Source organism: Schistocerca gregaria, chromosome 8 (assembly GCF_023897955.1).
Source record: "Schistocerca gregaria isolate iqSchGreg1 chromosome 8, iqSchGreg1.2, whole genome shotgun sequence".
Taxonomy (NCBI): Eukaryota; Metazoa; Arthropoda; class Insecta; order Orthoptera; family Acrididae; genus Schistocerca; species Schistocerca gregaria.
In genome coordinates, this window is record NC_064927.1 from 248,733,410 (window position 1) to 248,759,794 (window position 26,385).

Here is a 26,385-nt window from a genome sequence, read left to right on the forward strand (position 1 = left end):
GGCTGTGTGAAGCACAGGCTTGTAATGTACGAAAATTATGTGACCTGTGCATGCACATCTGGTATCCCATAACTCCAGAAATCTACCAAGGACTTGTTGAACTCATGCCACACAGAATTGTTAATGTATTGCAATCCAAATGCGGACCAACGCACTAGTAAACAGACAGTCACAAAATTTTGGCTCATGTGTGGTGGATCAGTGACCAGAAACCCTTTACGGCAATGAGAGAAAATAAAGCAAATGTCCTCATCACATGTACAGGAGCCCTGATAACATTCACTAACACATTGCTTATAGAAGTGGCTTAACTATCATCCTACCTACATTGTTAGTACACTAGTGCCAAGTATCTACTGAATCTGAGGTTCGTTAGGAAAAAAATAATGAATAACAAAGCCTTGATAATAACCACTGCAACTCTTATGGGAAGATACTAAATGAATAAACAAGTGCCATCAGTAATGAAGGAGTACTGAGGAATTTAAGAAAATTACAAGAACACAATAAAATTAACCCTGCTGCCATGTTACAAGGTGTCTTATTCCCATATGTAGACATATAGAGAACTCTGTATTTTAGCTCCGAGGCAGAAGCAAAAATGAAATGTTAATGGAATATTTAATTCAGAGGTCAGATGTCTGCAAGATAACTACGGATGGGTAACAACCAGGATGCTAAGAAAGCATGTTAAGCATATTTTGATGTTGTTGTTTGTTGTTGTTGTGGTCTTCAGTCCTGAGACTGGTTTGATGCAGCTCTCCATGCCAATCTATCTTGTGCAAGCTCCTTCATCTCCCAGTACCTACTGCAACTTACATCCTTATGAATCTGCTTAGTGTATTCAACTCTTGGTCTCCCTCTACGATTTTTACCCACCACGCTTTCCTCCAATGCTTAATTTGTGATCCCTTGTTGCCTAAGGACATGCCCTACCAACTGATCCCTTCTTCTAGTCAAGTTGTGCCACAAACTTCTCTTCTCCCCCATCCTATTCAACACCTCCTCATTAGTTACGTGATCTACCCACCTAATCTTCGACATACTTCTATAGCACCACATTTCGAAAGCTTCTATTCTCTTCTTGTCTAAACTATTTATTGTCCATGTTTCACTTCCATACATGGCTACACTCCATACAAATACTTTCAGAAACGACTTCCTGACACTTAAATCTATACTCAATGTTAACAAATTTCTCTTCTTCAGAAACGCTTTCCTCGCCATTGCCAGTCTACATTTTATATCCTCTCTACTTCGACCATCATCAGTTATTTTGCTCCCCAAATAGCAAAACTCCTTTACTACTTTAAGTGTCTCATTTCCTAATCTAATTCCCTCAGCATCACTCGATTTAATTCGACTACATTCCATTATCCTTGTTTTGCTTTTGTTGATGTTCATCCTATATCCTCCTTTCAAGACACTGTCCACTCCATTCAACTGCTCTTCCAAGTCCTTTGCTATCTCTGACAGAATTACAATGGCGCCGGTGAACCTCAAAGTTTTTATTTCTTCTCCGTGGATTTTAATACCTACTCCAAATTTTTCTTTTGTTTCCTTTACTGCTTACTCAATATACAGATTGAATAACATCAGGGAGAGCCTACAACCCTGTCTCACTCCCTTCCCAACCACTGCTGAACTTTCATGCCCCTCGACTCTTATAACTGCCATCTGGTTTCTGTACAAATTGTAAATAGCCTTTCGCTCTATGTATTTTACCCCTGCCACCTTTGGAATTTGAAAGAGAGTATTCCAGTCAACATTGTCAAATGCTTTCTCTAAGTCTACAAATGCTAGAAATGTAGATTTGCCTTTCCTTAATATTTCTTCTAAGATAAGTCATAACGTCAGTATTGCCTCACGTGTTCCAACATTTCTACGGAATCGAAACTGATCTTCCCCGAGGTCGGCTTCTACCAGTTTTTCCATTCGTCTGTAAAGCATTCGCGTTAGTACTTTGCAGCTGTGACTTATTAAACTGATAGTTCAGTAATTTCCACATCTAGCAGCACATGTTTTCTTTGGGATTGGAATTATTATATTCTTTCTTGAAGTCAGAGGGTATTTTGCCTGTCTCATACATCTTACTCACCACATGGTAAAGTTTTGTCAGGACTGGCTCTCCCATGGCCGTCAGTAGTTCTAATGGAATGTTGTCTACTCCGGGGGCCTTGTTTTGACTCAGGTCTTTCAGTGCTCTGTCGAACTCTTCACGCAGTATCGTATCTCCCATTTCATTTTCATCTACATCCTCTTCCATTTCCATAATATTGTCCTCAAGTACATCACCCTTGTATACATCCTCTATATGCTCCTTCCACCTTTCTGCTTTCCCTTCTTTGCTTAGAACTGGATTTCCATCTGAGCTCTTGATATTCATACAAGTGGCTCTCTTTTCTCCAAAGGTCTCTTTAATTTTCCTGTAGGCAATATCTATCTTACCCATAGTGATATGCACCTCTACATCCTTACATTTGACCTCTAGCCATCCCTCCTTAGCCATTTTGCACCTACTGTCAATCTAACTGTTTGAGACGTTTGTATTCCTTTTTGCATACTTCATTTCTGTGTTTTTCTATTTTCTCCTTTCATCAATTAAATTCAATGTTTCTTCTGTTACCCAAGGATTTCTGCTAGCCCTCGTCTTTTAACCTACTTGATCCTGTGTTGCCTTCACTACTTCATCCCACAGAGCTACCCATTCTTCTTCTACTGTATTTCTTTCCCCCATTCCTGTCAATTGTTCCCTTATGCTCTCCCTGAAACTCTGTACAACCTCCGGTTTAGTCAGTTTATCCTGGTCCAATCTCCTTATATTCCCACATTTTTGCAGTTTATTCAGTTTTAATTTACAGTTCATAACCAATAGATTGTGGTCAGAGTCCACATCTGCCCCCTGGAAATGTCTTACAATTTAAAACCTGGTTCCTAAATCTCTGTCTTACCATCCAAGTGTCAGCTATGATTAAGTTGTGCTCCGTGCAAAATTCTACCAGGCAGCTTCCCCTTTCATTCGTTACTCCCATTCCATATTCACCTACTATGTTTCCTTCTCTCCCTTTTCCTACTCTCGAATTCCAGTCACCCATGACTATTAAATTTTTGTCTCCCTTCACTAATTGAATAATTTCTGTTATCTCATACATTTCATCAATTTCTTCATCACCTTCAGAGCTAGTTGGCATATAAACTTGTACTACTGTAGTAAGCATGAGCTTCGTGTATATCTTGGCCACAATAGTGCGTTCAGTATACTGTTTGTAGTATCTTACCTGCACTCCAATTTTTTTTATTTATTATTAAACCTACTCCTGCATTACCCCTATTTGATTTTGCATTTATAACCCTGTATTTACCTGACCAAAACTCTTGTTCCTCCTGCCACTGAACTTCACTAACTCCCACTATATCTAACTTTAACCTATCCATTTCCCTTTTGAAATTCTCTAACATGCTTGCCCAATTTAGGGATCTTCTCCAATCCGTAGAACACCAGTTTTCTTTCTCCTGATAACAATGTCCTCCTGAGTAGTCCCCACCCGGAGATCCGAATGGGGGACCATTTTACCACCAGAATATTTTACCCAAGAGGACGCCATCATCATTTAACCATACAGTAAAGCTGCATGCCCTCGGGTAAAATTACGGCTGTAGTTTCTCCTTGCTTTCAGCCGTTCACAGTACCAGCACAGCAAGGCCATTTTGGTTAGTGTTGCAAGGCCAGATCAGTCAATCATCTCCCCCTGCGGGTTCGGGGGTTCGAATAGGCCCGCGGTATTCCTGCCTGTCGTAAGAGGTGACTAAAAGGAGTCTCAAACTTTTCGTCCTTATATGATGGTCCCCTGTTGGGTTTGACCTCCATCTCTCAAAATTTTCCGAAGAGTGAGCCGATTGGGGAAGGGCGCCTTACTTGGTGCATTGTGTCCATCTTACGATCAGACTTTTCGCCAACTTATACATCGTTGAATTGCAGTCCTGTCCGCTCTCCATCTCTTGGGCATGACTCTGTTTCTGCGTGCAGATTATGCCTTGCACTGTGCAGTGCCTCTTTCTGCACCGACGGCGACCATGGACCACATGTTACCTAACATCCAGAACGGTAGCGAGTCCGTTGTGGTGGGGCCGCCATGTACACTGTTGGTTGTAGCCCCCTGACAACACAGGGATCGCTCTCCTGATGCCTGCGCCGTTAACTTGCCACGTATGCCAAGGAGTAGATGCCTATACTCCTGGGGTATCGGGACTCCCGGCAACGGCCATCCTGCCAGGTGGCTCTTGCCGTGGCTGGGTGGCGCCCGTGGGGAGGGCCCTTGGTCGGAGTAGGTGGCATCAGGGCGGATGACCCGCAATGAAGCGTGGTACATCGTCTCTCGCTGGTGGCCAGCCGCCAGCAGTCTCTAAGCGTTCCCGGGCTCAGTTTTACGCTCAGAAGTGCGATCTGAAAACGTTCTCCTCCCTGGCCACACCGTGGGAGGAACGTAAGTCTCAGGATGGCAGTAGCAGTTATTCGCCCCGCTTCTTAGTTTGTAAGAGGGCTGATGGGGAGTCTTTTTCTCTCCACAAAGCCTCAGTTCTTCGTCGAGCATTTAGAGGACAAGTTTGGGGAGGTGGAGGGCTTGTCAAAAATGCGCTCTGGGTCAGTCCTGATACAAACGGCATCCTCTCCCCAGTTATGACGGTTACTTGCTTGTGACAAGTTGGGGGATGTTGCCGTTACGATCACACCCTATAAGAGTTTAAATATGGTCCAGGGAGTTATTTACCATAGGGATCTTCTTTTGCAGTCTGATGAAGAGCTGCGCGCTAATTTAGAGCGCCGAGGTGTACATTTCGTCCGGCGCGTTCATCGGGGTCCGAAGGAAAATCAGATTGCTACTGGTGTCTTCATCTTGGCCTTCGATGGGGATACCTTACCGGAAAAGGTCAAGGTGATGGTCTACCGATGTGACGTTAAGCCCTGTATTCCTCCCCCGATGTGGTGCTTTAAGTGCTGGAAGTTCGGCCATATGTCTTCTCGCTGCACTTCCAGCCTCACATGTTGAGATTGCGGACGCCCATCACATCCCCATACTCCATGTGCCCCGCCTCCCATCTCTGTCAACTGCGGGGAGCACCATTCACCTTGCTCGCCAGACTGCCGAATTTTCCAGAAAGAGCGTAAAATCATGGAATACAAGACCCTGGACCGACTAACCTATACTGAGGCCAAAAGGAAATACGTCCGACTCCATCCTGTGAGAATGACATCTTCCTACGCTGCTGCTACAACACCTGTGCTAGCCCCGTCTGTTTCGCAAATTGTGCCCGGATCGATGAGTAGTACAACTCCTCCTGCCCCCTCGCCAGTGGGGGGCTCTACCCACCGGGTTGCTCCTGCGCCACCTACCTCAGGAGCAACACCATCCCACCCATCGGGGACGTCCGTCCCCACTTCTAAGCCGGAGAAGTGTCCAACTTCTTCGGCTTCTCACGCTCGCAAGGGGTCCCTTGGGTCCTTCCCTTCCCAGGTTTCCGCCAGCGAGAAGGCTGACGACCGACAATGGCGTAAGTGCCCGCAATCAGCTGGTCGTAGGGCTTCACGATCCTCCTCCGTCCCGGAGACTGAATCGGTGAAGCCCTCCCAGTCGGTGCGACCCAAGGAACAGCGTGAGAAACCCTAGAAGAGCTCTCAGCCCAAGGAACTCACGGTGGCAGCCATCCCACCGCAACCTTCCAGCTCTGCGTCCGAGGATGCGGTGGAGATTCTGGCGTCCGCTGATGACCTCGATCTCGCCGGTCCATCAGACGCCATGGAAAGCACTATCACAGGTGCTAAATCGGAGGCAGCAGGTGACCCAGCGGCGTAATCTCCCTTCCCAGTCCCGTAACTTCTTTCTCAGCCATGGACAACACCATCCTCCAGTGGAACTGCACCAGTTTCTTCCACCATCTAGCTGAGCTCCGCCAACTTATCAGCCTTTACCCTTTCCTCTGCATTGCTCTGCAGGAAACTTGGTTTCCGGCAATGCGAACCCCCGCCCTCCGTGGCTACCGGGGTTATTATAAGAACCGGGCAGCTAATGAAACGGTGTCTGGTGGCGTCTGCATATATGTCCTGAACTCTCTTCACAGCGAGTCTGTACCTCTCCAAACACCTTTCGAGGCCGTCGCTGTTCGGGTGTGGACGCCACAGGCTGTTACCATCTGCAGTCTTTACCTTCGCTGGATGGTGATGTCGCGCAGCATGTCCTGGCTGCTCTGATAGCCCAATTGCCGCCACCTTTCTTGTTACTGGGCGACTTAAATGCCCATAACCATCTGTGGGGTGGGTCTGTGGCAACAGGTCGAGGCGCCATCGTTGAGCATTTATTGGCGCAGCTCGATCTCTCGATATTAAATGATGGTGCCTTCACACACTTCAGTCTGGCGCATGGCACATACTCTGCCATTGACCTTTCGATCTGTAGCCCTAGCCTCTTACCGTCTGTCCAATGGAGAGTGCATGACGACCTTTGTGGTAGTGACCACTTTCCGATCTTTCTGTCACTACCACAGCATCAGTCTTCTGGGCACCCTAGCAAATGGGCTCTGAATAAGGCTGACTGGGACTTGTTCTCCTCCACTGCCGCTATTGAGCCTCTCTCTAACGATGACATTGATGCAGTGATTCAATCGGTCACCACCAGCATCGTTACTGCCGCCGAATCTGCCATTCCCCGTTCTTCTGGGTGCCCTCGGCGGCAGACTGTGCCTTGGTGGTCGCCTGAGATCGCTGAAGCGATTAAACCTCACTGGCAGGCGCTCCAGCGTCACAAGCGACATCGCTCAATCGAACACCTTATCGCCTTCGAAAAGCTGCGTGCCCGAGCACGCCGCAGTATCCGCCAACGCAAGCAGGAGTGCTAGGAGCGGTATGTGTCCACCATTGGCCTCCATGTCACTCCATCGCAGGTCTGGGCCAAGATTCACTGCCTCTGTGGCTATCGGACCCCTGTCAGTGTCCCTGCGCTCTCACTGAATGGAGCAGTTTGTACTGACTCCGATGTCATTGCAAACCGCTTGGTAGAGCACTTTGCTCTGAATTCTGCTTCTGCCAACTACCCCTTGGGCTTCCGCTCCATTAAAGAGCGGCTAGAATGTCGGAGTCTTTCTTTTCACACTCACCATCCTGAATTGTACAATGTTCCATTCAGTGAGTGGGAATTCCGCAGTGCCCTCGCCGCTTGTCCTGATACCACTCCTGGCCCAGATAGCATCCACTCTCAGATGCTGAAACACCTTTCAGTGACACCCAGCGACGCCTCCTCGACCTTTATAACCACATTTGGGTCGAGGGTGAGTTTCCATCGCAATGGCGGGAAAGTCTTGTTGTCCCCATTCTGAAACCGGGGAAGAACCCTTTGGAGGTGGACAGCTACCGTCCCATTAGCCTCACCAACTTTCTTTGCAAGTTGCTTGAATGGATGGTGAGCTGGCGCTTGAATTGGGTACTGGAGTCTCGGGGCCTTCTGGCTCCGTCTCAGGGTGGGTTCCGTAAAGGCCGCTCCGCCGCCGACAATCTGGTGAGCCTGGAGTCGGCCATCCGTACTGCCTTTGCCCGTCGTCAGCATCTGGTTGCTGTTTTTTTCGACATGCGGAAGGCGTATGATACGACATGGCATCATCTCATCCTTTCTACACTTCATGGATGGGGCCTTCGGGGCCCTCTGCCGATCTATATCCAAAATTTTCTGTCGTATTGTACCTTCCGCGTGCGCGTCGCGGCCTCATATAGTTCCTCCCAAGTCCAGGAGAACGGTGTGCCACAGGGTTCTGTTCTCAGTTTCTGTCTGTTTTTAATAGCCATTAACGGGCTCGCTGCGGCCGTGGGAAATTCTGTCTCCGCTTCGCTGTATGCTGACGACTTCTGCCTTTACTACAGATCTATTGGCATTGCAGCTGCTGAACGTCAGCTACAGGGAGCAATCCGCAAGGTGCAGTCTTGGGCTGCAGCGCATGGTTTTCAGTTTTCGTCAGCCAAGACCTGCGTTATGCATTTCTGCCGGCGACGCACTGTTCACCCGGAGCCGCGGCTTTATCTTGACGGTGAGCTTCTTTCAGTGGTGGAGTCACATAGGCTCTTGGGGGTGGTTTTTGATGCCCGCTTGACTTGGCTGCCTCATATTTGGCAGCTTAAACAGGCGTGTTGGCGGCATCTAAACGCTATGCGATGCCTGAGTCACACCGGGTGGGGCGCCGACCGATCTACTCTCCTACGGCTTTACCAGGCGTTGATCCAGTCCCGTCTGGACTATGGGAGTCTGGCTTATGGCTCAGCATCCCCATCTGCGTTGCGGCTGCTGGACCCAATCCTCCACAGCGGGATACGCCTTGCTGCTGGTGTCTTCCGGACCAGCCCTGTGGACAGCATACTTGGGGAGGCCGGTTTCCCTCCACTGCGGCTACGACGCCAACAGTTACTTGCTGCTTATTGTGCCCATGTTTTTAGCTCGCCCGGGCATCCAAATTATCGTGTCCTGTTCCCACAGTCAGTCGTCCGTCTGCCAGAACGTCGGCCCTGGTCGGGTTGTCCGATCGCCGTACGCGTCAAGCAGCTTCTCTACGGGCTTGGGTGTTTCCCTGTACCACCTCCTTTCCGGGCCCCTCTGCACTAACTCTAGGGGACCATTCTGAACAACGTTCGTTGGCGGCTGGCTGCAGTGTTTACACTGCTGAGCTGGTCGCCATCTTTCGTGCCCTAGAGTATATCCGCTCCTGCTCAGGTGAGTCCTTCGTTATCTGTAGCGATTCCTTGAGCGGTTTACGAGCTCTCGACCAGTGTTTCCCTCATTCTTGTCTGGTGATGGCTATCCAGGAGTCCCTGCATACTATTCCCCGTTTCGGCAGATCTGTGGTCTTCGTTTGGACCCCGGGCCATGTTGGGATACCCGGAAATGAAACTGTTGACCGCCTGGCGAAAGAGGCCACTAGTGCACCATCTCTGGAGATTGGCCTCCCAGCGACTGATTTGCGGGCACTATTACGCCGCAAAGTTTTCGATTTATGGGACACTGATTGGCGCAACCTGCCCATGCCAAACAAACTCTGCCGTATCAAGGAGACGACTGCTGTGTGGCGGTCATCCATGCGAGCCAACCGCAGGGAATCAGTCGTCCTTTGTCGGCTCTGCATTGGCCACACCTGACTCATGTACAGTTATTTACTGTGTCGTGAGGATCCCCCTCTTTGTCGTTGTGGGGCGTCCTTGATGGTGGTCCATATTCTTTTGGAGTGCGCCCTGTTAACTGTGCTCAGGCAGACTTTTGCGCTGTCTGATACGCTCTCTGCGCTTTTATCTGACGACTCTTCCATAGCGGACATAGTTCTGCGTTTTATTCGGGCAGGGGGATTTTATCGCTTAATGTAAGTGTGTGTTTTTGTGTTGATTCTGGCCTATGGCCTACGATTTGTCAGATTTTTTTTTTCATGTGTTTCTCGGTGGTTGGCTTTTCCCTTTCTGTTTGTATGGTCGGCCAACCACCGTCACACTCTGTGTGATTTTAGTTCTTCTTGTCTGGTCTTTGTCTACGTTTCTCTTGTTCTGTGTCGTCTGTCTTATCGTCTGTTGATCGTTTTTATCCTCTGTGGGTGTTTTTAGTATTTGGAAAAAGGGACCGATGACCGTAGCAGTCTGGTCCCTTTAATCCCCACAAACCAACCAACCAATCAGTCAATCATCCAGACTGTTGCCCCTGCAACTACTGAAAAGGCTGCTGCCCCTCTTCAGGAACCACATGTTTGTCTGGCCTCTCAACAGATGCCCCCTCCGTTGTGGTTGCACCTATGGTACGGCCATCTGTATCACTGAAGCACGCCAGCCTTCTCACCAGCGGCAAGGTCCATGGTTCATGGGGGGCAGTTCTGTAAGTTGCCTTGCCGTTATACCCTTCTGTAGCATGAATATATCTTTGACACAGTTCTGTAAGTGTCAAAGATATGTTCATGCCACAGAAGTGTATAATGGCTAGGCAACATGCAACAAATGTGGGAAAGACTTCCACAAGGCAGGGTCATCATCTCCAACACCAGATTTCTGTGTAAGTTGCTCAGATGATAAGCCTGCTTGGAGCAGGAAAAGGCCAGTGCCTTAGAAGAAGAAAAGAAAAGTCAACAAATTAAAGTTACCAAGGCAGTTTCGTATACTAAGACAAAAAAGAGAATGTAAAGCATGTGACCTCCTGTTTTATCTATTTCATTTGCTGCCACTGTGTGAAAATCTGTAGTAGAATTCAATACAGTCACACAAAGCCAGGCAATAGATATTGGCGCAAGCGTGTGTACATGTAAATATACATGCGATAACTCCCTTGCTACTAATCATGAAGTTACTTGCAAATCATTTCCACCAGGACTTGCTACCAGACTGCAAAGACAACCTTCAATCACAAAGCTAAATGCACAATACCTCTTACAAATAGCCTGCATCATAACAACAAAAGGTGAAATCCATCCCCAAAAAGTCAAATACAGACCTACCCATCATGAAACCATGGGGTAGGAAATTACTCTGACTCCAGTACTGAGCATACAACCCAACACAACGTTCTTCATTTCAGTGACTGTTTCATAGCCTGTGCCATGTGGAGTCCTCCCACCAACACCAGATTTTCGGAACTACACAGGTGGGAACCCTCCCTGCAATATATCCTACCTAGCTGTAACCCTCCTGGCCTCAACCGTTGTTAGTCATTGTCATTACCCGTCTGGCCCCCTTCCCTGTTCCAGTTCCAGCACTACACAGCCCTCTGTTCCACCAACACATCTTCAGTCTTCTTACCTCTCTCCTTTTCTGCTACCACCTCACCCTCTGTCTAACCTTCCAAATGCACCCTAGCTTCCCTTCCCTCTCTCCATCTCGCCACTGTATGCTTCCACAAGCAGCACTTTACCTACCTTCCCCCACCACTGCCCTGCTATTCCTCCCTGCTCCCTGTCCCATCCTCCTCCTTACTGCCACCACACGGTTACCCCTCCAGTCATGCACTGCTGCCTGCAGTCTGTACTCAGCAGCCAGAGACTGTGGTCATGAGTGTGTGAGTTGCATTTGCCTGAGTGTTTGTGTGCATGTTGTCTATTTTTGACAAGGCCTTTTTAGCTGAAAGGTCACTTTCTGGCAGTCTTTTTGCTGTGCTAATCTGCGACTCAATATCTCCGCTATATGGTGAGCAGCAACTACCCTTTTCACAATATTATTAAATAGAATAAATTATATCAGTGGGAATAATGTGGGACTTAAGATGCTGCACCATTGGTCATTGTGGTCATGTAGTTGTGTGTTGTGCCCAGACCAGGTGGTTGATGCAGTGTGACCTGTTAAGTCAGAGGGCAAGTAGTTTGTAAAGCATCAGGTAAAACACAGGGAAGACGAGAAAGAAAGGGCAGACCTTGAGTAATGAAATGCGTTAGAGAAAAGTAACAAACGAAAACAGCGTAGGGTTGTGGGTTGAAAGAAAAGCTGTTAGGAAAATTCAGTCGCAACTCAGCATACAGAGGAGACATTTACTCTACATAGTGAGTACCAATATATTCTGTCCTGTCCATAATATTATCACTATCTATTCTGAATGTTCCATTGTTTGAAGAGCAAGAAGACTGTTTGGGCTTGGAGCAAAGAAACGAACTTGCAGAGTTCGGTGTGGTGCACCTGAATGTTTTAACACTGGTTAACAGAGAGGCCAAGGCAGTTTTTAAATTTGAGGAACTACACTAAATCTTGAACTTTGGATTTCAATTTTTAAACAAAATCTTTTATAGATTTTTGGATTATAGCTGAAAGTTAACAATTACTTACACTGATATGTTTAGGCAGGCCACTGTCGATTGCTCAGTAGTTTAACCTGACAGTGTCTTTAGGATTCAACTTCTAGATTAATTTACATTCTTTTACATAGAGAGTTATGCAGTTGTAAAAGCACTGTACCAGATGACATGCAAGTGATGGAATAATAATCTCATGTGCTCCGATTCTGTTGAGTGCCTTACAGACTGTTCAGCAAATGGACACAACAAAAAAAAAAAGCAGCTCAAAACATACAAAGTATTGTTCTCATACTACAATAGTAAAGGGTGGAAGTATCATTCTGCTGTATGCTGGGTGATGTGAGAATCCAAGAAAATTAACGAGCTCACATAGCAGTGAGGGATGCTCTAAACTACCCCAAGCCATCACATTCAATGATATTACATCGTTACTGATTTTTGGTGTCAGTGGGAGAATGAGAGGATGGAGGTACAAAATAACAAATTAAAGAGTGGTGTAGTCCATAGTTTTGCCATGAAAAACATTGTTCCAGTTACACCTCTGGAAAAAAGTGGCTTTAACATGACTGAGAGTAGTGCATTGTCTTGTTGAAAAGCAGTTATCATCCTGCTGCAGGATGACACACCAGTGCACAGTATGAATCATGGTTGGTGTGACACATTCTGCTTGATGGCATTTTATTTTATGCCAAGAAGAATGCAGTTATTTTTGGTAATGGTTTATCTGTTGTTTTAAATGAGATTGAGATGTATGGGAAAGGTTTTAAGGTTGTGTGTGTTGCCTGCACTCTTGCTCAAATTACTGGCTAGTTTATTTTAATGTGTCTCAGAGTGCTTTGTTCCTCGCTTCACAGTCAGTGGTCAAAACTATCATTATTACCTGAATAATAATTCCACAATTTTGACAAAGTGTCCATTTATATATATTTTTAAACTGAGACTCATGTTTTTATTTAATCAGTTTTAACCTTCATGTATAGAAGTGTTAATCAACTTTTCTATCTCCCAAGACTGGCTGGCTATTTTTCTGTTTTTATTAATGATCAGCCAGCCATTATTCACCAGGGAATAATCTTTAGCACTTCTTTCAGCTAATTCTCATTTTATTTAGCGCTAGTGAGCCTGGTAATGTTTTGCAATTGCTAAATATGTGTGGGAATTGGATATAAATGCTAATACCCTTCTCCCATTTTCTCTGCCCATCTCTTCTCCCTCTGCCCCCATTCCCCCTCCCCTGTCCTTATTCCCCCTCCCTTGTCCCCTTCCTTCTTTTTTTATCTCCTCTTCCTCCACCTCTCTCTGTCCATAACCTCGTATCCACACTCTCTGTCCATCTCCTACCTCCCCCTTCTATATTTTCCTCTGCTGTTCTACCCATGCCAGTTCATCTACTGTCATTGGGATGTCTGTTGGTGGGGATATTAAATTCCTCCCCTCCTGAAAAGGCAATATAGGGCTGAAAATGGCCAGGCTTGGGTCAAGACCGCTAGTGCAGAACTGGAGAGAGCACTGGAGAACCCAGCAGTGGATAGACCACTGAATGAGGCACCACTGGCGCTGCTAGCTCTGCTGGAAGGGCGGAAGGCCATGGAGGCTGCAGCAAAGACAGATCCGCCAGTGGTAAATGGGATGGAGCCATCTCCATTGACAAAGGGGAGAGGAGGCGGAAGGAGAGGGAGATGGGTTGAAAACCATGGGCTCCATCGTGGCAATCGTAGGCATGAGCCACACTGGGGCCTGAGGCCTCCGGTGAGAGGAGGAAGATGGAGGGCATGGCGGTGGTGGTAATAGTAAGGTATGCTACTGCAAGTGGGTGCTCACTCTGGGAACAATGTTGTGATCAGCACTGCCACTGAGACATCTCAGAGGCTGTGGCAGTGATGCTCCCCACCAACATCCACTACCAACAATTGCTGACCAAAACACCCAGGAGCCACACCAGCTGCTGGCCGAAGGACTACGTCCAAATGTTGGCAGCTCGATGAGGAAAATGTGGTGGGTCACAGTGGTTGGTGCATACAACTTAGGGGTGCAACAAAACCATAAGACCCTGTGACTAGTACCCATGCAGACATCCATCCGACTGCACCTGTTGACAGGTGTTGCCAGGTGCGTAGCCAGAAAATTTGACAGCGCATTTGTCATGGGAAGAGGCAGACGCAGACTTCTTATCTAGGTCTTGAATGTATGCATAAAATGCTCCATCTCTGAGTTAGAAGCTGGGTGAAATGGAGCGGTTATAGTCAGATGCTGAATATAGTAGTGGATGCAATAGTCTTCACATTCCCTCAACAAAAATTGCTTAGGGTTATTGGACAAGTTTCGTATGGGATCCCTCAATTTAAAAAAATAAATAATAAAAAAGTAAAAAAAAACAAACAAACAAACAATAATGTGCAAACGATGGCAGTCGAAGACATGGACGACAGCTTTAGCTACTTGTGGGAAATCAACAATGCATCGACCACAAACAACTATATGCTGCCCAAAATTGACTGGTGAAATTGACGTGCACTCTGTACCAAGGGTGCTCCAGGAACAGCCAAGGAGACAACCAGGAAGGCCGATTGGACTTGTTCTGCGCACAAGCCTCACAAGCCCATACCGGATGTTCAATATCAGTATAAGTCGCCGACCAATAGACATGACGTTGTGCCAACATCTTCGTCCAAGTTATACCCCAATGCAACACATGCAGCAACTAGAGAATGTAAGGATGTGATGCTGGAGATTAAACCACTTGACAACACAGCTCCTCTGCAGCAAGCATAAGGACCCCTGCGGATAATGTTGAGTCAAGCACAGAGGAGAAAAAGTGTCCACCACACTGGATCTACACGTGATGTGACATGTTCCAGCCAACCCCTCTGGACTGCTGAAATGGTTTTCTGGGAAAGTGGGTCAGCAGCCATGGTGGTTGCTACCTCTCGCGCTGTCTATGAAAAATCGGACAGGATCTGTTGCAGGGCATCACCCAACGCAAACACGAGAATCTCTTGCTTGTCTAACTCTGTATTGGGCTCCACCTGTAGTTGCAAAAGTGCATCACCATTGGAATGCTGGGAAGTGGAGCAGTAACAAACATGTCATAAGAGTAATTACTGAGAAAGAGGGCTCACCGTTGCTACCAGCGAGCAGTCCTATCCAGCAACTTGGAACGAGGGCTAAATAAGGAAACCAATAGCTTGTGGTCATTGATAAAGAGGAACTTTGCCCCATACAGGAAGACATGGAACTTTTGGACCACAAAAATAATAGCTAGCACCTTCTGTTCTACTGGTGAGTAGTTCTGTTGCACAGCAGAAAGCATAAGTAATGGGCTGTTCGGTGTCAACTGCATTTCATTGTGACAGGACAGCACCATTGCTATACTGGGATGTGTCACAGGATGGGGTCAGAGGTTTATTTGGTGTAAAACAGGGTGGACAGGCAGCAGAGCACAAATGCTGCTTGAGAAAGTGGGAAGCCCACTGGCAATATGCAGACCACACAGACTTAATGCCCCTCCGGCGAAGCCTTTTAAGAGACTTGAAGACATGCACAGTCTTGGAAATGAACTTAGTAAAATATGAAATCTTGCCTTCAGGTTCTTGGACGGTGATAGGTGACAGTGCTCTTGAGGGGGATGACTCTATTTTTACTAAGTACATGACCCAAAAATGCCCTTTTGAGGATAAAAAGCTGTACTTTCCCAGCTTGCAATGAGGGCCTCTCTCTAGGAGGCTTTGGAAAACTGATTGAAGTTCCGTAAACGCTTCTCTCGAGTAGGGCTTGTGACCCAGATCTCCAAGGTAACTGACACAACAGGGAATGTTCTGAATCAACTGCTCCAAATATCAGTAGTAAATTCTTGGTGCAGACAAGATTTCAAAAAGCAAGTGATTAAAATGGTAAAGTGGGTGCTGAGGCCAGAAAAGCCTGAAAAACAATGCCAAACAGCAACTGCAGGTAAGCATTGCACAGGTTGATGCAGGAAAAACACTGGCCCCCGACAACTTCACTAACAATTTCACCAGCTGTGGAGTGGTATATAAATCATCCATGACACATTGCGTGTTGACAGTCTGTATGAAATTGCCCCAAAAGCACATGGCACCATTAACCTTCTGAATTTCCACCAAAGGTACGACCCACTGATTCCATGAAATAGGAAAAGTGACACCCTGGTCCTGCCAACGCAAACAGAAAAGGGATTGAGGCGAAAGATGTTTTGCCCTAACAGTGAATTGATGACTAACAATGTAAGTTGTCATCCCACATTCTTGTAAAGTGGGAAGACACAGAATTGCCCTCGCAAGGAAATTCTCTGTTTACTGTGAGACACACCGTGACAAAGTGGCCGTTGCAACTTTGGTCACCCCAATATCTTGCACGTCTCCAAATTAATGAGGCTGACTGGCACTGCCATTGCCATTTTGGTTTGATATGTGAACAGCCACTTAACCACAATCAATGTTGGCAAAATATGCTGGGATGACATGCATGGGGGTTTAGGCTCAAAGGCAGCCCAAGAGTCCAGTGTCCACACTGGGGCATCTGATGACACACTTACGGTGCGTTGCAAACAGTTTCCAAATGACCAATCCCCCCCTTCCCAGTACATCTCATACATGGCCTCTGCAGGCATTTGCTGTGAACATGCAACAAATGACAATTGAGCCAGGACAGCTGGATTGCCCATTGAGTAGAGGAGCAACGATGTCGAGGACCCAAAAAAAACCGCTGGCAGGGATTATGATGATGTCAGCAGTGGAGACCATTCCACGATGCCTCTGTAATGGCCTCTCGAAGGGCAACAACACAATATGACTCAGTGGGAGGCGAGGCCACATGGAGTATCCCATGGAGCACAACGTTTACAATGCATATGCAATTGAGCCACCTGCCTATTACCTGGAAGGATGTTCGTTGCTGCTGCCGTAAGCTCATGCAATTCTGCGGTATTGGTTAAAGAAGAGTCAGATAAGATCAACATCCTAGCCTGGACCTTGTGATGAGGAACTAACCTGACAATCATGTTCCAAATTAGTGAGTCTTGATAAGAGATGGCACATTTGGGACACTCAAAACAATATTTGCATGAGAAGCCTTGCAGATCTGCATTCCAGACTGCATATGACTGGCCAGGGTGCTTTTGGTACTGGTTGAACTGCAACTGCAGCTCTATGAAATGGATTTGATGGCTGAAATACTGCATAAGCAACCAACAAAGCTCGCCGAAGGAAAGCTTCTTGGGTCTTAGTGGAGGACTTCAAATTGAACAACTTCATATAGACCCACATTACTGGACATCAAGGTGGCCCTATCAACCAGACTGATGATACACCTTACCTGACAGTGCAGCAAGAACTGGCACAGATAATTCTGCCACGTTTCAGCATCATGGATGGTGAAGAAGACTGTCCTGCGGGCAGTTGCGCCCTCGGCAAGGTAAGGGTGCAAAACAAGTGTGCATTCTGAGTCATCAGTGCCTGCACCTTCTCCTGTTGCTATTGTTGCTGCTGTGTGTGCATCTGTCCCTGTCAGCATTGCAGAAATGCTGGGTCCATGGTTGGCCAAAGTGAAAAAGGGGGAAAGGGGGGGACAATAGGAGGAGGAGGAGGAGACCAGCATGTCACACACATAAGAATGTCCTTCATTGCCAAATTAATATCGTCAGAAGGCATGATGATGCTGTTACTCAATATGGTTGGAGGTACTCCAGGCCGACGGTTACTCAGTAACAACCAGGGGACAGTATCTCACAAATGGGACTAGCTCACCATATGGACTGAACTGTGGAAGTGGAGCACCTGTACCTACAAAGATATGTATGCGACTATAGCTCAGCACGCAACTGGCAGGGGCAGCTAACGACTGGGCACTCAACAGCTCTTGGCCCAAGCACTGGACTAGGTTCAAGGTGATCTAACTACACAGGAAAACTGGCCCATCCTGCTTACTGTCCCTCACAAGTAAACACTGACCTCAGTGGGTCTGCCCATACGAGACAATGCATGCACTCTCCATGGCAGGTTCCTGAACTGCTCTGCTGTATTGCCTATGCCCATATGAAGTAAATCAAACTAGAACTTTTCGGGAGGTTTGGTAACAGCCTTAAACAAAGACCTCTCTATATATTTCAGTATGGATTTCACTTCATGGCTATGTTACAGTATCATTAAAGCATGAGGAAAGTGTATGAGTATTCATGTACAGATCCATACTCCTATTATCAATTTTAATGTGTCAATAAGCAACTGCTGTCTGTACTGTCTTTATCAAATAGTTTGTTCATGGTTAATCATTCCGAGAACGTGTCTTGTGAGCTACAATTTTCTTTATCTTTGTAATCATTTAACTCATACTCTGCAAGGGCATGTAATTTTTCCACAATTTCAAACATACTGCTTAATGCTTAGTTTCCTGATGAGAACATTGTACTTCTCTTGTTTCATCTTGTGAGACAACAAATGTATGCTAGAGATAGGAGCCTGTATCTCTCAGACTGAATCGTTCTTCATCTTTAGGTGCAGATTCATTAGAACACACACAAACCTTTGCTATAAGTTCAGGAACAGCATTTTTTTGCTGTGACACATAGGGTGAGTTGCGGAGCTTATATTGGGATATACATATCTGTTTTGTATGGAGATACTTTCGGTGTAGAAATAACTTTAGTTGTTTAGTTGGCATCCTACTTGTCACCACCGACAGCTTGAATGGTGTGCGATATCTTTTTCCATCCATCCATCCATACACAGAGGTAGGATGAACACACAGTACAGTACATGGGGTGACTGAAATGTTCTCAGCCCACTGAATAAAGTTTGTCACTAGGACAGTTCTGGCTATTTCTCAACATAGTCCCCTTTTAGGGCCACACAGTTTCGCCCCTGGTGCTGCAGGTCCTTATACCCTCCTTGTAGAACGTTTCTTCCAGTATGGCAAAAAAGTTCTCCCCTGTGGCCTTGATGTCATCAATGATCCAAAATGGAAGTTCTCCCCTGTGGCCTTGATGTCATCATGTGATCCAAAATGGTTTCCAGCTAGATGTTTCATCAGTGTGGGGAAGAGATGCAAGTCAGAGGGACCAAATAGAGTGAATGAGATTGGAACCCAAAGCCACAGGACTTGATGGCAGATGCTGCAATGACAGATGTGTGCAACAGGCACATTGTCCTGACGAAAGAGCTTCACTGTGATGGCATACCTCAGACACAGTAGTTGAGCAGCATAACATGATCCATTCACTGTTTCACCTTTTTTGAGGTACTGAGCCAGGATTACAGATCCCAAAAAAGAGAGACCATCACCTTGCAAGCTGATGTGACTGAGTTGAAATTCTAGGGGTTTGTGAGGAGGAGTGTTTCCACTGTTTCAATTGAACCTTGGATTCGGATTGAAATTGGTGAGTCCATGCTTCATTTGTTGTCACAATCGCTTGAGAAATGTCACAGAATTTGCGTTTGCATCAAAAAAGGGTCAAGTTTTTGGCAGACATGACATTTCTCTCAAATTTGTTTTCTGTTGTCAACATTCTTGGGACACATCAACAAGAGACACTGTTTTTTCAGGTACAACTCTTATGATGTGTCCAACACACCTGAGGTATGCCCACTCTCTCAGCAATGTAGCATTCTGTCACATGTTGGCTTGCCATGATAGTATCCTGAATCGCAGTGACATTTTCCTCCATGCTGGCTATTACCAGTTTTCCACTGCAAAGTGGAGTTGGAAGGGGGGGGGGGGGGGGGGTGTCCTCTCCTAATGTTTCCATCATGTCATTATGGACCTCCCGTGTGCTCGTGCCCATTTTCAGGAAGTAGTGGATAACTGCATGCTTGCTCTCTTTATCCATTTTTCAACATGTGTACACCTTTCACACTTCAAACTCCAATATTTAAAACAAAAAAATTAATGAAAAAGTTGTTTAACCTAGCAAAGGAATGTACTATTAGTTGCTTAACTGATGTTTGACTAGGACAAGCATTTCGTGGGTCGGCCAAGACCTTTCTTGTCACCTCTCGTATACTTGAGCCCTTCCTTTGTCCAGCCAATAACCAATAAGCACCCCTTTAAAGAAAATATAACTGAAGACTTCTTCAAAGCAAATGCCACATTGCTGCAAATATAGTGGAAGCATGTGCATTGTTAACATGTTTATTGAACATCAATGTTAATAGTAGATTGCCAGGTATTCACAATTCTCATGAAAGAAGTTTGAGAAGTGTTAAAACACAACCATGTTGTTAGAATTACTTTTAAGAAGTGAAGACCCTTGCGTCCCCCCTACTGATCATGTGGTGACTAAGTGCAGAGGTGGCACCCAGCCGTAATGACACCAATCTTTGAGAATTAAATACTCAGGCGATGCTGCTTATGGGAGCAATATTACGTGCTTATGGGGGCAATATTACGTGAAAAAATTGTAGTTACAGGTAATGGTTGCAGTTGAAAACTGGAGCTAATATGTGAACTTTAAGATGAGTTTTGAATTCACTGGTATCAAATTAACGAAGTTTAGCTCATTTCACTCCATAACATTTTCTGTATTGAGCAGTGCAGTTGTTCACCCTGTAAAGGAGGATTGTGCTGTGGACACACACACACACACACACACACACACACACACACACACACACACACACAAAGCTAGACTAAAGGAAATATCTTTATCCAGGTAAAAGAAAAGCTGCATTCTCAGTGCAGTTCAGTAGAGCATGCTGTATCTACAATAGAGAGTTGGACAGTGTGGTTTATGCACACTGTTGGGTCTGTCAGCATGCCCTGAAAGTCATTTCAGGCTTAGATTATGTATGCAGTGTTGCTTTACAGCAGAAAAGGTTTTCAGAATGGGAAGTTTCCTATCAAATTGTCAGGCACCGCAGCAACACCATTGAAACTTTAAGCCATTATCGTGAGAGATAAAATGTTGCAGATCTGCCTCACAGTGTTGCCAAACGTCTGTGTAGCCAACTGATGACTACTACTTACAAACAGTTGCCCTCAGATACTGCGAGGATCGTGTGACACAAGTGCCCACTGTCTGTTTGGGGGCAGCTTCGAGTGCTGTGTCAACCTGGGCAGTGTCTCCACATGATAAATCTGGCATGTAGGCATCAGTTCTATACGACAGTACAAACCCCACAGCACTATAATGCATGAAGGATGTGAGTAAGGGAACATCTGGAAATGAACCTGTATCAGTGAAACTGGGTTGTGTTCATGGACAAGTGCAGTGTTTGTCTGGTAACTGATGAACAATGTAAAGCTTGTGCAGATGGCCAGGTACCAGTGCCCATCTCAGGGACGCAGTGCAATGGGTTCTGTTGGTAGTTGAGTCATTTGTGTTTGGGCCAATGTGATGTTTGGATCCTTCTCATCACTGACAAGGATGGAGGTAGGGCTTGAACAGTTTCAGGACACGGTCCTCCAACCTGTTGTCAAGCCCTAAGTTAAAGTTATGATAATGGGTTCATCGTAAAAAATGATAATGGATGAGTATGCTGTGGCTTCCTTGTCAACATCTTTCTCCAGGAGATGAGAAACAATGAAACTTAATGATATGCAGTATCTGCTGATATGAACTCTATAGAACGTGCATGGAACTGCTTGAAGCTATGAGTCTTTCATAACTGTAATCCTCCTCGTACACTGTATGACTGTTGGAATGTGTAGCCTACCCAGTTTATAAGGGGCATTCAAATGAAACCTGGTCACTAGTGTAAAGTAACGGTAGTGATTTTATTAACTCAAAAATGTAGTTATACACAGTAAACATACTCAAAAATAGTCATCAAAACTGTTGGCACATTTATCCCATTGCGACACTAGCCGGTCGATTCCATCCTTGAAGATGCTAGGAGGCTGTTGTCGGGTCCAGGCCTGGACCCAGTCACACACTTCGTCGTCCGTTGCGAATTGATGTTCACGAATAGCTTGTTTTAGAGTTTCAAACACATGAAAGTCACACAGTGAAAGGTCAGGACTAGGGTGGATGTTCCAGCATTTCCCACCGAAACAGCTGTAATGTCGCCTTCACCACATTGGCCATGTGTGGGTGGGCATTATCATGCTGGAGGGTAATGCAACTAGACAACATACCTTGGCGTTTCAACTTGATGGTTCGTCTAAGGTTCTGTAAAGTGGCTATGTAATGTTGGGCATTTATGGTGGTTCCCCACCCCAGGAACTCGACAACTAGTGGGCTCTTGTGGTCAAAAAAGGAGGACATCATGACGTTACCAGAAATAGTGTGTGTGGCGTTTGATTCCTTTGGAGCTGGTGAAGCCGCATGTTTCCACTGCTTGCTCTGACTCTAATTTTCCAGTTCAAAATGGTGATACCATGTTTTGTCACCTGTGACAATATGTGACAGAAAGCCATATTCCTCCTCATGATAACATTGCAGATGACTCAAAGACAGCGCCATTTGAGTATTGCACTGTTTGATGGTCAGTTGGTGGGGAACCCAGTGCGCACAGATTTTTCAAAAGTTCAAGTGTTGATGCATTATGGTGTGGGCAGTGTCCACACTCATACCCAGTAACCGAAGGATCTCATCCATGGTGATTCTGCAATTGTCCAAGACTAAAGCATTCACTTCTGCAACCATTTCCGGTGTGAAGACATGATGAGCATCATCTTCCAGTGACTCGCACCCCGCAAGGAAAGGTTTGCGCTATTCCAACATGCTTGAATAACTCAGACAGTACTCACTGTACACAGCTTTCACCCATCAATACATTTCACGGCCTCCAGCTCCCTCTGCTGCCCAAAATTGAATCACTCCTCGTTGTTCCTGCTTAGTCACCTGCATGTTCGGTAGTGGGCGATAACTTGTGTGACTACCTTCTGTTCAGCGTGAAACCACACTGGTGCAAGTGTCATCAAACGGTGCACACGTGTCAATCTCTCTACCAATAGATGGCGCCACCATACTCGCAGTTAAGTGGTACCACCTTACATGTAAGGCAAAGGTAGATGGACTGACCAGGTTTCATTTGAATGAACCTCATATGAATGTAGCTGGCACCTCTTTCAAAAAACTGGCTGAAAAGTTGGTGGTGAAAGTATGCTATTGTCAGTAATGTAATCTGTACCAGAACTTGAAGATCAGACACTTTAATTACGCTTGGATGTGTTCCCAACTATTGTTTATGGTCAGTTTGGTTCTTTTGTATGCCATTTCAGTACAGATGAATAGGTAGCTACATACTAGACCCAGCAATAGTTCTGTAGTTACAGTCTGAGTGCAGATTACTTCTTTTGTGATGGAGTGGGTCTTACGAAGAGTGATATAAGAATAAACTGTTATTTTGAAAACCACACAATTGCCTTAAAATTCACTAGGTGAGAATTTACTGTTATTTGTGAACTACAAGGACAAATAGAATTCTGGATTACAAATTTATAAAAATACATAGACACTATTTTTCTTTTACAATGTGAATCCCTTCATTTACACACATGAGTTTCACATTGCCAGTCATAGTAAGTTTTGTGAAATCATTAATTAGTGTGGCAATTAAGCAATGCTATATGTCATATGTTACAGAAAAAAAGAAGTAACAAAGGTGTGTAGTCAAAGTTAGGTATCTGATAGTAGTTATGACAGAATTTACCATGAAAAATTGCAGCCCCTCTCAGGTTCATATTATGTTAACAGAGGAGATAATAAATTTTAGGATACTATAAAGTTGGATTTTTGTGTTATAGAATAGTGTAGGCCATTGTATTGAAAAATATATATTAGACTTACCAAGCAGGAAAGCGCCGGTAGACAGGCACAATAAAATAACACACAAACATACACACAAAATTACGGCTCCAGTCCTGTAACCCGGAAGGTGTACACGATCAAAGGCAGAGCCATGTGTGAAAGCACCCACGTGATTTACCAACTGACCTGCCTACACTGTGACGCTTTCTATGGGGGAATGACCAGCAACAAACTGTCCATTCGCATGAATGGACACAGGCAGACAGTGTTTGTTGGTAATGAGGATTACCCTGTGGCTAAACATGCCTTGGTGCACGGCCAGCACATCTTGGCACAGTGTTACACCGTCCGGGTTATCTGGATACTTCCCACCAACACCAACCTATCCGAACTCCGGAGATGGGAACTTGCCCTTCAATATATCCTCTCTTCTTGTTATCCACGAGGCCTCAATCTCCGCTAATTTCAAGTTGCCGCCACTCATACCTCACCTGTCATTCAACATCATCTTTGCCTCTGCACTTCCACCTCGACTGACATCTCTGCCCAAACTCTTTGCCTTTAAATATGTCTGCTTGTGTCTGTATATGTATGTATGGATGGATGTGTGTGTGTGTGTGTGTGTGTGTGTGTGTGTGTGTGTGTGTGTGTGTGCGCGCGAGTATATACCTATCCTTTTTTCCCCCTAAGGTAAGTCTTTCCGCTCCCAGGATTGGAATGGCTCCTTACCCTCTCCCTTAAAACCCACATCCTTTCATCTTTCCTTCTCCTTCCCTCTTTCCTGATGAAGCAACCGCCGGTTGCGAAAGCCCGTAATTTTGTGTGTGTGTTTGTGTGTTATTTTATTGTGCCTGTCTACCGGTGCTTTCCCGCTTGGTAAGTCTTGGAATCTTTGTTTTTAATATATTTTTCCCATGTGGAAATTTCTTTCTATTTTATTTACAAAATATATATTAGCTAATACAAATCATCCGAGTTGTACTTACTTTTCAGTTAATGATGCTTTCTAATTAACATTGTCTCTAGCCAAACTGGAAGTTGAAGTTTTCATGCGTCTTCTATGCAATATGAAAATGACTATTGTAGAAATCAAATTAATTTGGAAAAAAATTATAATTATTGGGGAAGGGAAACAAAACAGGTGGGAGCTACCCAACTACCTATATTTCAAGGGCTTTTGTCAGAGAGAGGTAGAAGCTTGAGTAGCAATGTCTCCGACCATTTTTTGGATGGCATGCCAAGGAGAATACAAGCATATCAAAATGCATAGGGTGGAACAACAATGCTGACTGTTACCCAACAGTGTATTTTGATTTTGCAGAGCTGTGAACTTTTGAAAAGGCTGCATATATTTTGGTTATTGCTTTATTTTTATTTCACAGTAAAGTAATGCCCTACTTGAGTCTAAAGCCCATATTCATTTGCAGATTTGCAAAACGTTTTTTAAGGAGTTTTGCTGATATATACTGTTGAAATTTTTGCTAATGATAATACAGGAATCTTCTAGCAGTCTTAACAAAATCTACTTTACATACTGAGCAAGGTGGTCCCAATTTACGTTTTCTGTGATGTCCTAAAATCGATTCAAGTAAATGCTGGGATGGTTCCTGTGAAAGGGCGTGGCCGATTTGCTTCCCTATCCTTCCCTCTTCTGATGGGATCGATGACCTCACTGTTTGGTCGCCTCTCCTGAATCAACCAACCAGCCAACCTACCTACTGTATGTAAGAAGTTAGTGGTAAGAAAGTATTGAAAGATTTGCTCATGTTTTTATTTATGAGGCTGTTTTAGATTGTACAGATATATCGGAGAAGAGTGAAGTACTTGATTGTACGGGGGATGTTTATGATGTATCGGACTTTTATTAATGAAAAGAATCTTTATTCTTTATTCAGATAGACCTGTTTTATACTAGTCATCCTTTAGCTTCTACACACCTCTCCCAATGGTGCTGCTGTTGCTGGAAGCGTTATTGGAAAGCCCCCTTTATCGTGGTGCGGAGCTGCTCCGGCATACTCTTCATAATCTCTTCCCTGTTCTGAAATTTGATCCCTTTCAGAGTCCTTTTCAATTTAAGGAAAAGTCAGAAGTCACTCAGTGCTACATCAGGAGTATGGGGGGGGGGGGGGGGGGGCAGATAAACCAGTCATGTTGTGTTTGGCCAAAAATCTCTGAATCAATAGAGAATAATGAGTGGATTCATTATCGTGGTAAAGGTGCCAAGTGCTTACTGCCAACAAGTCTGGCCGTTTGTATCTCACTGCTTCACGAAGATGATGCACAAAATCTTAGTACACCTTATTGACATTAGTATTCTCTGGGGTGAGCTTGTGATGGATCATACCATTGGAGTTAAAATGTATGTTCAGCATGACTTTCACATTGCTGTGGACCTGCTTTGATTTTCTGGGACTTGAGGGTGATAGATGCTTCCATAACAATGACTGGAATATTGTTTATGGGTCATTCCCATAAAGCCATGACTCATGACTAGTGATCCTTGTTTTAAGAAAGTTTGGATTACTGTTCACTGTATCCAGCATGCCTTGTGTGATCTCTGATCATAGTTGCTTCTTCTTAGTTGTTAACAGCTTTGGCACAAATTTCGATGGGATCCTCCTGAAGTGTAGATGTTCCGTTAAAATGGAATGAATGCATCCAGTGCCAACTTTATCAGCAAATTCTCTGATTGTGATTCATCTATCCTGCATCACCGAAGTTCTTAGGTGATCAATAACAACCTCATATGCGGATGTTGAGGGCCTACCTGAATGTGCTTCACTCTTAACTGAAGAGTAGCCACATTGGAAGCAGCTGTACCCATCCTTCATCTGTGTGGTATCCATTGCTGCATCCCTAAACACTTGTAAATATTTTGGATTGTTTCAGCTTGACAA

At 45.2% G+C, this 26,385-nt stretch overlaps 1 protein-coding gene across 1 annotated transcript in view; it reads left to right on the forward strand.

Annotated features, from left to right (window-relative positions):
* Positions 1 to 26,385, forward strand: part of LOC126284123 (uncharacterized) — a 45,435-nt gene that overhangs the window by 10,034 nt on the left and 9,016 nt on the right. The gene's annotated exons all lie outside the window — the stretch shown is intronic.